Here is a 10,458-nt window from a genome sequence, read left to right as displayed (position 1 = left end):
GGTGTCGGGGATCTGGTTCGGAGGGGCTGAGGCGTGCAACAAGAACTGGCAGGAGCGGACTGCCAAGGTGAAACAGAAACTGGGACTGTGGGGAAGGCGCTCCCTGTCGATAACGGGCAAGAACCTGGTCATCAGGTGTGAGGTGCTCTCAGGGCTGCTGTACTTGGCGCAGGTCTGGCCCATCCCCCGCTCCTACAGCTCAGAAATCACCCAGGCTGTCTTCAGATTCGTCTGGGGATCCAAGATGGAGCGGGTGAGACGGACCGCCATGCACAAGTCCCTGGACAACGGGGGCAAGAACGTCCCCAATGTCGCCCTCACCCTGATGGCCAGCTTCGTATGTGGCTGCATCAGGTTGTGTGTAGAGCCCAGGTATGTGGGCACCAAGTACCACTATGTGCCCAGGTTCTACCTGTTGCCCTGGCTACGAAGGATGGGTCTGGCCCCACTCCCGCGCAACGCCCCAGTCAGCTGGTCGTTGCCGGCATACCTGTCCCACGTAGCAAAGTTCTTCCAGGAGAACGTCTTTGACCACAAGGCCATCAGGCAGTGGTCGGCACGAAGTGTCCTGCAGGCACTGCAGGAGAAGGGCGTGATGGACACAGTGGGGTGGTTCCCTGAGCAGACTGTCCAGTTCATCTGGCAAAATGCCTCATCGCCAGATCTCACCAACAGGCACCAAGACCTCGCCTGGCTGGCGGTGAGGCATTCTCCCAGATGATCTTGAGCTCCTTGCTCACCTTTTGGCACACTGGATCTTCGAAGGGAGCATGGAGAAAGATGCAGGGGCTTGTGACACGGTTCATCCCAGGCAGCCTCACGACGGCGGGCTCTCTGATCTCCTGGCGGTTCCAAAGGACGCATGCGGAATCCGACATCAAGTGCTATTGGCAGATTATCAGCTTGGAGAAAGACCTGCTTTGGTATGCCGGAGAGTTGTTCTACCAGCACACCGAGATACCCGCAGAGGCACGCTACTGACTTGCACCTACCAAGCTGCAGAACTACCTGCTGAGAGATGCACCGTAGCGTGGCACATTGTCAACCTGGGGTTAGTGGGAAAGGACTACAGTCAGGGTTCTTCTCCTGCTGGAGACGGAGGGGTGGGGTTAGGCAAGGAAACCCGTCAAATGTTGTAAGATTGTATCACTCCCCCACCCCCCCGCCATGACAGCATGAGTGGCAATAATCCTATTGGTCTTAAAAAGTACAATAGGACAGTACTGAAAGTACTGACTGTCAATACAAGTGCAATTTATTTATTGCATGGTAATACCTTTTTTATTTTGAATTAATTTTATTTTAATATTAAAAATCTGTTCTTATCAGTTTAATATCTGATACGTCCCTTATCTAGGGACCATATATTAAATTGATTTTTGGAACAGGGAGATGGAATAGGGGCTTGCTCCGTCTACTCCACGCATCGACCTGGTATTGCAGTGCCTCTGGGAACGGTGCACTCCCCTTCTGGGGAATTTCAAAGTAGCAAAGAAAAGAAAAACGACAAAAACCCCACCCAATACCAGGCCGCACAAAGAAAGATGTTTTTTCCTCTGAAAGAGGCTTGGGTGGGCAACAAAGTATCAGGTGGAAGTTGCATTTTGTATAGGGTCTAGTTCCTGAAGTCTGGTTCAAACCGTAATTATAGAACTCATAATTTAATGACTCTTGTTCCCCTGCTCTTTGGCTGTCTCCCATATGCAGCGGGTACAGAAATAGGAGGAGATCGCAAGGTTATGTCCAGAATTGCTGTATCTCCATGGTTCACGTGCAGCTCAGTTTCCCGTCAGATCCCCAGTAAACATCAGCCCAACAGCAGCCGCCTTCTTCCACAGCGGCGCGGATTCTGACTTTGAGACTTCAGTGACCGATAGCACAATTTCGACACAACCGCCTCCTTTCCCTTCAAATATTTCCTGTTTCAGAATCAGAATCAGGTTTATTATCACCCACATGTGATGTGAAATTTGTTAATTTAGCAGCAGCAGTTCAATGTAATACATAATCTCGCAGAGAGAAAAAAATAATAATAATGAACAAGTCAGGTCGTAATCAATATAAGTTTCATTCCACAGTGCTCACTCCTGAACCCCCTGACAAGACACTCTTGGGCAGTAATGTTCAAAACTCATCTTTTTGTTGCCTGTTGTGGGTAACCGGAATCTTCCGTCACCAAACCCAAACGATCTTTAACAGATTCCAAAGACAGTTGGTGAAAAGTGAAAACCAGACGTGCTGAAAGGATCCGGCCTTTTATAAATTGCTGCTTTCCTGGTAAACCACTCACAGTTTCCTCCACAGGCTATAGGAGGGCAAGGTCTGACTCACTGTTGCAAAGGATGGACCTGACCCTTTTGTCACACAATGCCCCAGTCAGCTGGACGTTGCCGCCATACCTGTCCTTCATGGAGAAGTTCTTCCAGGAGAATGTCTTTGACCACAGGGCCATCAGGCAGTGGTCGACACAGAATGTCCTGTGGACACTGCAGGAGAAGGACGTGATGGACAGAGTGGGGTGGTTCCCCAAGCAGACTGTCCAGGTCATCTGGCAAAATGCCTCATGGCCAGACCTCACCAAGACATTGTGAGAGGGATCATGACTGATGCCTGGAGCATCACTCTCATGGGATGACTGTAGTGGGGAAAAGACAGTAAGAGACCTCTTTGCAGACTGATCTATGGCTGCTTTCTCGTGACGCACACGGGGACTGATATCAGGTGGTGCTGGCAGACCACCAACTCGGTGAAGGACACCTTCTGGTCGGCCCGAAACTTGCTAGACTCCCAGCACATCGAGGTGTCCGTGGAGGAATGCTGCTGACTAACAAGTCCCATGCTGCAGGAGTACCTGCCGAGGGATGCGCTGAAGCTTGGTGCAAGGGCTCGGTGGGGAAGGACCACAGTGTAGGGGATGTCTTCTATTGGAGAGGGAGAGGTCGGGTTGGAGGAGGAAGCCCATTCATTATTGCAGTTGTATACTATCCCTGGGGGGGCACATGAGTGGGATCAGTGCAATGGATGTGTAGGAATGTAATAGAACAGAGCTGAAAGCATTGACTATCAGTGTAGAGAATGAAAAGGCATTGCTTGGTGCACTTGTGAGAATATTTTTATTATAAATAAGGTTTACTTTGGTTATTCTGTTTTTGAAACTCTGTTTAATATCTGAAACAACCATTAACTGGGGACTAAATATCAAGCATGGGACTTGACGACAAAACCCCACGCATAGAACACAAAGGATGAGGCCACGCTTTTCCGTCACACACCCGACTGATCCAACGTCTTAGTAAGATTTGATTAGCATTATTTGTCACAGGTACATCGAAACATACAATGAATCAACAACTAACAGTGTGAGGATGCAGAATGTGATGGAGGCAGCCCGCAAGTGTTGCCGTGCCAGCATAGCATGTCCACAGCTTACTAACCCAAACGTCCTTGGAATGTGGGAGGAAACCAGAGCACCCAGAGGAAACCCACGTTGTGACAGGACAGAATGTACTAACTCCTTACAGACAGCACCAGGAATGGAACCCCAATCGCTGGCACAGTGAATCGTTATGCCAGCCACTAAGCTACCGCGCCACCCAAAGCCCAACTTTGCACGACAATGGACTTCGTTGTTTTTTTGTTCTAATTGTACACGTTCTGTATAATGTTGTAGAATTAATGTTTATATTTCACTTGTGTCTGTGATGCTGCTGCCATTAACGTTTTCATTGCATCAATACGTACATGTACTCGTGCAAATTAACCAGCTCGACTCTGAGGTTGGGGCACACGCGTTAGTGTAGTCTGGCTGCTGGGAATGCCCAGAGTGGGCGGGGCCATTCGGGATTCTGAGGGTGTGTGGACACCACACTGTGTGTGTGTGTGTGTGTGTGTGTGTGTGTGCGCGCGCATGTGACCTTTGAAAACTGACCCAAGAGGGCCATTAGTCTAGGAATATTCAACCTTCTACATTGTATTTATCATGGGAATGAATAAAATACATTCTGAGGGAAAGGTTACACTGGGCAGTGCAAGTCGGGTTGGCACCTAACAACATCTGACAACTGGTACCTTTCAGACCCGACCAGCACTGACACTGACTGCAAACATCCATAAACCTCTCAGCTCAGGACTGCATTTGGGAATACAGAGCTTTGACCCATTGAATGTAAAGAATTCAGCAGAAGCACCCTGAAGACATGCATGTCCTGTTTAAAAACCAGATGCCGGACAAATCTGTGGATAGTACAGCCCAGCAGTGCAGAATAGTATCATGGGCCGGTGACGTGGACTGTGGGAGAGGAGACAGCTCACAAAGTAGCTGCAGTGAGTGTTGTCCCTGCACAGTGAGGGCAGAGACTGTTAGAGTGAGTTTTTTTGAGTGGATGATTTATTACACTTAAGTGACTTTGGCCACCAGACTTCTACTTGACAAAGTACTGTGGATTGAGTCCACAACAATGCGCTTCCTAAAAAGGTGTGAATACCAGATGCTTCTGGCGCCGTACTTTCATCTGATGCTGTAGTTTTGAAGACGGTATTATCTATACATTATAAATATTAATTGTCTTCTATGTTAGCACGGGAAATGCCAAATAAATGCATTCAACTTGCATTTCTAAAGGATTTAACTTGCATTTCTAAAGGCTGTGGATACCAACCCAGACATGTTGGCGTCGGAAGGAAAGGATGGTGTGATATTTTGTATGTAACTTCATTAGGAAGTATTGTCTATGCATTGTCTATAACTTTTTAAGTAGTGATTGCCTTTGTGTTTAGCATATAAATATCAAGCCCACATTCAGCTAGCAGACCTTTCTACAGAAAACATCTCCGTCCATATGATGCCTGCTGTACCTTGTGTTGAATAAAGAAGCTGCTTTGTATCTACCAGAAACTGTCTCTCCAGAGGTTTCATCTACGCTACAACAGAGACAACCAAATCTCAAGTACATGACATAGATGTGAATACAGGTCCCTGTTAATTTCTGAGTCTCCCCAAAATGCAAAATTTAGCTTAGTTGCTGCAGCCTCTCTGGGTGCAAATGTTTTCCTGTGAGTACATGACTCTGTTGGACAGGGGTGATACAAAATACTGCAAGTCCACTCCATTGGTTCATTGGTGAGATCGAATTCGGGGGAGCCTTGTGGCCTCAGTTTTTGCATGGACCAGGCCCTCATGCTGCAGGGTCGCCAGTCACAGCTACCCAGAGAAGGAGGCACTAGTCGCAGTGTGGGAGATTACAGAGTTGCGGTGGGGGCACCGAAATCTGTGCTGGGTTGGGGGCTAGTCCCTACAGCCTGGCCCTCCCATCACTGCAGGTCTCCAGTGTTCGTTCCCTGCAAGACAAACTGGATTGCCCTAATCTGCGGCTGACCCAATGCCAGATAAGGAACTGCTATATACCTGTTCCTGCAGAAACATGGCTTCAGGACAACAGCCCTTGCACCATCAATCTTCAAGTCATGACACTCAGGGACTTGTACTAATATTGTATTGTGACTGTATGTGCTACCGTAACTATATGTGCTGTTTGCTGTGTGTGACTGTATATACCGTGTTTTGGACCTTGACCCCAGAAGAATACTGTTTCATTTAGCTGTATACGTGTGTGGTTGAATGAGAATTAAACCTGAACTTAAACTTGAAAAATACTATCCTGGGAGTAGATATACAAAAGGAGACAGGGGCTGTCATATGCTCAGGAAAGTGAGATTTAACATGGATGAGTTAGCACACAACCCACTCCTAAAACATAGCCGGCATTGTTGCAGCTACCCTGATCAACAGGGACCGGAGCCAGGACAGGATGTGTGGGTTACTCTGTCTACAGTTCTCAGTGCGGGCTAAACACAAAGACCGGGAGCTAAAAAGCCGTTTACAAAAGAAACACCATTAAGCCTGATGCACTAGCAACCAGTTACGGTTTAGCGAAGGAATTAAAACAGCAGGGGATACCAAGTGAGATTTCATGGAGTCAAGAAACCAGACAGATCATCTTGCCCTCAGTAAGCTCACATCACCACCTCAGTATCAGGAGCTGTGGTAGACTTCCAGCATACAGTACTGAGTAAAAGTCTTAGGTACATACATATTGCTAGGGTGCCTAAGACTTTTGCACAGTCCTGTAGCAATTTTATGTATTGCATTGTAAAAAAAAAACAACAAAATTAATGACATATGTGAGTGATGATAAACCTGATTCTGATATGGGTCTCTATTGTGGACTGAGAGTGGGAAGGGGGTCAGGGAGAGGGGAATCATAGTTGGGAAAAGAAAAGGGAGAGGGGAGGGAGCAGGAAGTATCAGAGAGACATTTTGTAATGAACAATAAACCAATTGTTTGGAACCAAATGACCTTGTCTTGTCTCAGAGCTGGGTGGGTCTGCACCTCACCACTGGCACTCCTTCTCTACCACCTGACCCCCCCCCCCGTGATCCTTTGCCCTCGCCATTCTCCACATCCTTTGCTCCCTCCAGATTTACAAACTCAGCCTCCAATCCACATTGACAAATACAGTACTGTGCAAAAGTCTTAAGCACCCTAGCTATATATATGTACCTAAGAATTTTGCATAGTACTGTACATGGCAATAGCAATCAATGCTGGAAAACTCCCACATTTCCCACATGTGTAGCAGCATTTTGAGGGGCTAAGTTTATCTCTTATACTAGCCCTCATCCCTAAATAAGCCCGTCTCTACAATGTCGGAGGGGAGTCACAGATCCAACTGTCTCTCACACAGCCTTTCTTTCTTTTCCTCCTTCTCCCTCTATATATCTTACTCTCTCTCTCTCTAACTTGACCTACTCCAACTTGCAGCAGTAGTACCAGTTGTGATCTAGCATAAGGCAAAGCTCTCCCCACCACACAAAGAAAGCGACCATTTTTATACCCTTTTAGATTTCTTCGAAGCCTAACATACGTATCAGCCCAGTTGTTTTCCATGCCTTGGTGGTAGCAGCTGCTCCCCCTTATCTTTTACGACCTGCAGCCCAGACACATAATTGAAGAAAACAGAGGCAATCGGTTTGTCAGGAGGAAAACATTATTTATTATCTGATCTCAGGGATTTGAACCGGCGAACATCTCCAGACCACCACAACATTCCACTGACACCATCTTGTCCTCGAACTTCCATTTTATTTTGGCACGTAAAGGAGGAATTACAATTAACCCTTTCCTTATAGGCTGTGATTTAACAGTGGAATTAAACATTTTTTAAAAATAACTACAACACACTTTAAATGCAAAATAGTACTGTTCTGGTTACTTCGGATGACTTGATTTGCCCACCAGAGACCACGCTTAAAGTTCTATCAAACTCAGTTAATAATCTCGAATCTGAAGTCATCAGTGAGAATGACCAGCAAACCATGCTGTTGCTACAATAACTTATGGTGGTCATTAGATTGTGGGAGATCTGCCAGGCTGACCAACTCACGGTCAGACCACACACAGGTGAGCCCTAATTCCCCCTCTGACAATACAATCACCAATTCCCAGTCCGTATTCATCCCGTTTAGCAGCACATGGGCTGTAGACTTCTTTACCTTGGCAACTCCAATACTTGTCTAGAGATGTGAGTGGGCAACCCTGTCTGACTCCAGACTTGATGTGAAAGCTATCTGTTTCAGTTAAAGGCACTGACTAGAAGGACTGGCTGGGATCTCAACAGTAGCAGTGGGAGCTGCTCGAAGATGACCAGTAGCTTCCTCAACAAGGGCAAGGCATACACATTGATAACCAGAGCAGAGCGTTACAGTACATTTCGTCTGCCTTGTGGAGATGCAAACCAACCACCTCCTTGCTCCCATCTCCGTAGCAGAATCCCCAGGCTGGAAGCGCGACGATCATTCCCCATCCCCCACCCTAACCAAACAGACAAACCCTGGGGCCACCATCGCGACCAGCTCCAGTAGTTGTGGAGGTGTGGTGGCCCTCGCTCCTGTAAGAAAGTCACATCAGCATTGCCCTTGGCCAGGTACTGTAAGGCATCTCACAGATCTCTTTACACTGCACACATTTAATGATGCCTGTTTGAAATCAATGTCCATTATTTGTCCTTGAGGAACAGTTCATACGTGGTCACTCAGCCCGAGCAGTCATGCCCACGGCCTTCATGAGGATAATCCTCCCCCGGGGGAGGCGGTACCGGTGGTGTGACTTGGGGAGGGGGGACGTTGCTCATTGGTTCTTCTACATCCTGCACTGGCCAACCAGCCCCCTCCACCTCCCTGAGCTGGGGTGACCCAACCCAGATCATCAGAGCTGGGGGGGGGGGGGGTAGTGGCTCCTGTGCTGCTCCCAGTCTCCCGGATCTGGGGGCCAGAGGCCACTGTACAACTCCGGATGCCCTGGAACTGGAGATGACTGGGCACCCTGCTGCTCTCAGCCTCCTGGGGCTGGGGTCTTCTGGCCTCTGTGCTGCCCCCAGTCTCCCAGAGCTCCTTTCCCAACTCTATTTTCCTTTTCTAGCTTTTCCTGCTCTGTGACGTGCTTCCCTTGGCTGGCTGCTGGTCTCCCGCACTTGCTTCATCCTCTGGTGAGGATAGGCTGTCGTCAGCTGCTTGTTGCCCTGCTCTCCTTCTCTTCCTATTCCTTTACTTTGCTTCAGTCTGTTGTCATGTTTCTTCCTCTTCACCCCCTGCCATTCTTCTTCTCCCTCTGCTCTCCCCTCCTCCTCGTCTTGTGGAGCGACCTGGAGATTTTGGGTGGGGAAGTGGGAGCTCGGGGTGGCTGGTCCTTCCTCAGTCACAGTCTCTGAACCAGTGCTGGGCATGGCCTCTGTGCTGGTGGTGGGTGTGTCGACGTTTGCCTGAGCCTTTAGCAGTGCCAGCTCCTCCTCTGGTCACCTGTGCGTAGGTGCCCCCAGGCCTCGGGCAGGCCCTGTACAGGTGGCCAGCCTGTCAGCAGAGGTTGCAGGACTTGGCCTGCGTGCAGTTCTTTGTCTGATGCCCCTCTGTCTTGCAATTCTTAAACATCATTGCCGCGATGTATCCCGCCTTGTGGCAGATCCGGGGTTGCCCAGCGTAGATCATTTAGCCGCGATTTTCTCCAATGGCGAAAACCGAGGGGGGTGGATGACGCCGCCGTTGGAGTCCACACTCAACTTCACCTTGACTTGCCGCTTGCTGGTCCAGATTCCCAGTCCATCCTTCATGTCTGCTGGAGTTCCTACGCTCTCCACATACTGAGCGAGGAATGTAAGGACATCCACCACTGGCACGTGCAGGTTGAACACATGGACCGTGATTGTCCGTTCCTGTTGGGTAGCCATCGCAAAGAGGGCCTGTGCTTTCAGCAGCGACAGCGGCGCCTCTCTCCCCTTCTGCTGAAGCTGCTGGTACAGCTTCTGCCACCCTGCGGCCTGCTGGAAGGTGACGTTAAAGAAGCCTGCGAAATCCTGCACGCAGTAGATGTCCTCGGCCTTAAATCCGCAGCAGTCTATTAAGATCTTCCAGATGAAGGTCTCTCTGGTGAAGCCGGTGCCCCCGTTCTGCTCTTGCACTGTCAGCCTGACAGTTTTCCTGATTCCCGGACCTCAAGTCAATGCACGGGTAACTTCAGCCATCTTCATTATCACCTCCGTCATCACTGGACAGGGGCGCTAGATTGGGAACCAATCCACATGAAGATCCACCCCTGCGTCAGCGGGAAATCCTCTCCTCTGCCTTCTGATCACAGTGAGTCCACCTTGATACTGCACTTGATCTTAGCCAAAAAGCCGAGAAATGACAGCTTTACCTCTAGCTCTGAGCACTAGTCACATTCCAGGAAAAGGAAAGGTTCCTCTCTTGCACAAAGAAACTGACTCTTTTTATACCCTTAAAGACTATTTTCTATCTCATGCAACCTTTGGCCAAGACAAAGCAAATTAGAAATAGAGACAGCTGGAGTGAAAGGAGAAAAACATTCTTCACCAGTATCTAATCTTAATGATGTGTATTCAAAATAGAGACAAAACATTGGGCAATTAGAGGGGAAGATGGCCATCGCCACATTCCAAGCTGACATCGTTTGGTTTTACACATTTTAGCATGAACCGAAGAGGAATATAACTTAACCCTTTCCTTGTGAGACCAAAGGGAATTGTTCTGACATATGACAAAAGTGACAAAACAGACTTGTCCTGAAAAAAGATACTGTAGATGCTGGAAATCCAGAGCAACACACACAAAATGCTGGAGGAACTCAGCAGGTCAGGCAGCATCTATGAAAAAGAATAAACAGTCATGTATTGGGCCAAGACCCTTCAACAGGACCCACCCAGTCCAGATGCCATCTGACCTGGCGAGTTCCTCCAGCATTTTGTGTGAGTTGATCTGTCCTGAACTGTATCTTAAAGGCAGGTTTACAGTTTTTAACAACGTGCTAATTCAGCAGATTGTTACTTAGTGCTTTATCTGGCCTCATCCTGAAGTTTTCCATTCACTGATTAACACAAACATTCATTGAT

General features: G+C 48.3%; 1 pseudogene; it reads left to right on the top strand.

Annotated features, from left to right (window-relative positions):
- The first annotated feature begins 1,290 nt into the window (after window positions 1–1,290).
- On the top strand, window positions 1,291–1,468 carry LOC140205590 (U2 spliceosomal RNA; annotated as a pseudogene).
- The last annotated feature ends 8,990 nt before the right edge of the window (window positions 1,469–10,458 follow it).

This window comes from Mobula birostris, chromosome 11 (genome assembly GCF_030028105.1).
Source record: "Mobula birostris isolate sMobBir1 chromosome 11, sMobBir1.hap1, whole genome shotgun sequence".
Classification (NCBI taxonomy): Eukaryota; Metazoa; Chordata; class Chondrichthyes; order Myliobatiformes; family Myliobatidae; genus Mobula; species Mobula birostris.
Note: the sequence above shows the minus strand (reverse complement) of the source record. Positions and strands in the feature narration are given on the sequence as shown.